The 4,313-nt window shown below is 44.0% G+C and overlaps 2 pseudogenes; both read right to left on the bottom strand.

The window, feature by feature from the left end:
• Nucleotides 1–369: 369 nt before the first annotated feature.
• LOC102492102 (septin-10 pseudogene) lies at nucleotides 370–1,551 on the bottom strand (annotated as a pseudogene).
• Nucleotides 1,552–2,320: 769 nt separating this feature from the next.
• LOC102490848 (septin-10 pseudogene) lies at nucleotides 2,321–3,993 on the bottom strand (annotated as a pseudogene).
• Nucleotides 3,994–4,313: the final 320 nt, after the last annotated feature.

Here is a 4,313-nt window from a genome sequence, read left to right as displayed (position 1 = left end):
CCATTACGCCAACTGCTGGTTCCCGATGTTTAAATATTTTTAATAAAATAATTGAAGGCTATTTTCCCTCTGGAAGATAGAGTTTAAACCGACAGATACACAGTGCATTCTAATGAAAAGAGTGTGATGCACCAGAGTTCAAAGAAAAAGGGTTTCTATACCTGGGTGTTTTTACCTTGAAAGCTTTTGTTTCATCACAGCAACGTGTACAGTAAGGCATGGTGAAGCATGGTCTCGTGTCATAGGATCTGAGAATCTCTCTGAGTATTACCAACTGGGTAACGTATCAACAGTTAGTTCTATAAAACCACTGAGAGGTTAGAGTTTTAGCTCCATGATACATTCCAAACACATTGTCAAAATTTTTTCTTAAGTTTTATAAAAAAAGGGTTCATCCCAGAATGTAAATGCAATCCTGAGACTGTGCCCTGATCTCAGTGGCATGGAGACTTTGCTCTTTGGCTTGATACTTAGTAAAGTCACAGTAATTTGGCAGCAGAAAAGATCTACGCTCACTGCACAACAGCAACTTAAAAATTTCTAACACAGTGATTATGCCAGCAATATCATTTACATAAAGATCCATATTGTCCTTACTACACTTGAAAGTCTTTTTCCATGAATGTCAGTGACTGGTCATTTGGCAGGAATGGAATAAGTAATAAAGCAAATCAAAACAGCAAGAAAATAAAAGCATACCTCTAACTTTTTAATAACTTTTGCTTGTGATAACCTTCTGTGCCCTGGAACTTCTGGTTTACATAAAATTAGAGGTCTTGTGGTCCTTTTTCAGGTAGCTACCCGATGCCATATAGGGCTGGTTCTGGAATATCTCAGAGGTCGCTTTCTTTTCAGAGAAAGCGATTATTTGTTCTTCCAAACATCTTCTCTTTTCTTCAAGCTTCATTCCCTCTTCCTGATGAACTCCTTTAAGGTGCTCAAATTTGGTCTGCAGCTCTCTTTCAGCTTCTTTCACAATGGCTTCTTTCTCCTTTACTCGCTGCACAAGCATCTGCTTCATTTCCTCTCCCTTCCTCTGCCGTTCACCATGAAATCCATGTCTTTTGGCTTCTTAAGTCTCCTGAAGGCTGACGGGCTTGTTCTCGGGGCCCACGTCTGCGAAGCCCATCTCCTCCAGTTCGCAGCGCTGGTACAGCTCGTAGTGCCCTGCATGGGTCTGCTCCCGCAGGTCCTCCATGTTGGTGCAAATGAGCATCTCCTGCAGCTTCACAGAGTCGCAGTGGTTTCATTCTCCATTTGCACAACACCGCAAGGGTACTGGCGATCTTAGGCCGTCTCATTTCTGACTGTTACCTCATCAGTACTTCCTACAACCGCAAAGGCCAAATGTACGTTCATCGCAGCATTGACTTTGGCAATAGCACCACCGTCTGTCGGGAACTGGTATATCCGGATGGCGTTGCTGACCAGTTCACTCATAAACTTGATCTTAAGCTTCTGTAATTCCACTTCAGAAATCGCATCTGCTTTGGCAATCCCTGGTATAATGCTCCCCTTGCTGGCGAGGTTCTTCATGGTGAGGAGGTCGAGATCTTCAGAGCATGGTCTGCTGGTGAGATGAAGTAGAGGTACACCTGGATGTGAGAATCGTGGTAGTTAAAAAGAGAACGCCTGATCTTCAGTTCTTCCTGTCCTCAAACTGAACATCTCCGTAGCCAACTTGGTTGCTAACTAATAATTTCAAATAACATTTTGTTTTTGGAGAGATTTTCGCTATAGGGTGTGTGCGCTCGCCAGACAGACAAGAGAGAGACATAGAGACAGAAAGCGAGAAATCACCCCCAGGGGGGATGGTCACGCCGCAATCCCTTTTCCTCCATTCTCCTCTCGGGATCTTGGGGCATGCATGCACACGCGCCCGGCGTGAGTTTTAAGCCACCGGGTCAGGGACGCAAACCGTGGTCGACTACGTGGGAATCCAGCGACATAGCCATTACGCCAACTGCTGGTTCCCGATGTTTAAATATTTTTAATAAAATAATTGAAGGCTATTTTCCCTCTGGAAGATAGAGTTTAAACCGACAGATACACAGTGCATTCTAATGAAAAGAGTGTGATGCACCAGAGTTCAAAGAAAAAGGGTTTCTATACCTGGGTGTTTTTACCTTGAAAGCTTTTGTTTCATCACAGCAACGTGTACAGTAAGGCATGGTGAAGCATGGTCTCGTGTCATAGGATCTGAGAATCTCTCTGAGTATTACCAACTGGGTAACGTATCAACAGTTAGTTCTATAAAACCACTGAGAGGTTAGAGTTTTAGCTCCATGATACATTCCAAACACATTGTCAAAATTTTTTCTTAAGTTTTATAAAAAAAGGGTTCATCCCAGAATGTAAATGCAATCCTGAGACTGTGCCCTGATCTCAGTGGCATGGAGACTTTGCTCTTTGGCTTGATACTTAGTAAAGTCACAGTAATTTGGCAGCAGAAAAGATCTACGCTCACTGCACAACAGCAACTTAAAAATTTCTAACACAGTGATTATGCCAGCAATATCATTTACATAAAGATCCATATTGTCCTTACTACACTTGAAAGTCTTTTTCCATGAATGTCAGTGACTGGTCATTTGGCAGGAATGGAATAAGTAATAAAGCAAATCAAAACAGCAAGAAAATAAAAGCATACCTCTAACTTTTTAATAACTTTTGCTTGTGATAACCTTCTGTGCCCTGGAACTTCTGGTTTACATAAAATTAGAGGTCTTGTGGTCCTTTTTCAGGTAGCTACCCGATGCCATATAGGGCTGGTTCTGGAATATCTCAGAGGTCGCTTTCTTTTCAGAGAAAGCGATTATTTGTTCTTCCAAACATCTTCTCTTTTCTTCAAGCTTCATTCCCTCTTCCTGATGAACTCCTTTAAGGTGCTCAAATTTGGTCTGCAGCTCTCTTTCAGCTTCTTTCACAATGGCTTCTTTCTCCTTTACTCGCTGCACAAGCATCTGCTTCATTTCCTCTCCCTTCCTCTGCCGTTCACCATGAAATCCATGTCTTTTGGCTTCTTAAGTCTCCTGAAGGCTGACGGGCTTGTTCTCGGGGCCCACGTCTGCGAAGCCCATCTCCTCCAGTTCGCAGCGCTGGTACAGCTCGTAGTGCCCTGCATGGGTCTGCTCCCGCAGGTCCTCCATGTTGGTGCAAATGAGCATCTCCTGCAGCTTCACAGAGTCGCAGTGGTTTCATTCTCCATTTGCACAACACCGCAAGGGTACTGGCGATCTTAGGCCGTCTCATTTCTGACTGTTACCTCATCAGTACTTCCTACAACCGCAAAGGCCAAATGTACGTTCATCGCAGCATTGACTTTGGCAATAGCACCACCGTCTGTCGGGAACTGGTATATCCGGATGGCGTTGCTGACCAGTTCACTCATAAACTTGATCTTAAGCTTCTGTAATTCCACTTCAGAAATCGCATCTGCTTTGGCAATCCCTGGTATAATGCTCCCCTTGCTGTCTAGGTTCTTCATGGTGAGGAGGTCGAGATCTTCAGAGCATGGTCTGCTGGTGAGATGAAGTAGAGGTACACCTGGATGTGAGAATCGTGGTAGTTAAAAAGAGAACGCCTGATCTTCAGTTCTTCCTGTCCTCAAACTGAACATCTACGTAGCCAACTTGGTTGCTAACTTTCTTCTTTATTTATTTGGTCACCAAATCCCTCTGTATTCACGATAGTCAGTTTCAATCAAACATTATTTTCCTGGAGCTCTAAGTTTAACATGTGGGCAAAAATGTGAGGATTCGTGGTCTTCAAAATTAGCATTAAATAACACATTGATCAGTGTTGACTCTTCAATTCATCTCTCCCACGCAGAGAATGTTGAAACAGAAGCCCTGCTGAATGCACCTGTTGACCAGCTGATCAGACAAAATCTGGTAACCAACATGGCCAGACAGTCAAAGACCGAATATTTTCTCTTTTCCTCTGTTCATCCTCAGATACTTGTGAGGGCATGCAAGTTGTTCTCATCGCCATGTGAGATCGAAAGAGTCAGGGATTCTGACCCTGTCATTCCAACTTGCAGTCCACACTAATGACTCGTGTGTGACGCTGTGACTTTCTTGCTGCGTCGGTGCCCCGCCGCGTCGGAACCGGCCATGGACACAGGTGGCCGCAGGGTGAGGTGCAGTCCCAGCCCCAGCCCCAGCAGGCATTACTGCTGTGGCCTTTTTGTTGTTGTTTTTTTGGGGGGGGACTAAAGGGGGAAAGGGTTTTTTTTTTTTTTTTTTTTTTTTTTTGCTATAGGGGAAGAAAGCTGCTATAGGGTGTGTGCGCTCACCAGAAAGACAGAGAGA

Source organism: Tupaia chinensis, unplaced genomic scaffold (assembly GCF_000334495.1).
Source record: "Tupaia chinensis unplaced genomic scaffold, TupChi_1.0 Scaffold140925_1, whole genome shotgun sequence".
Classification (NCBI taxonomy): Eukaryota; Metazoa; Chordata; class Mammalia; order Scandentia; family Tupaiidae; genus Tupaia; species Tupaia belangeri.
Note: the sequence above shows the minus strand (reverse complement) of the source record. Positions and strands in the feature narration are given on the sequence as shown.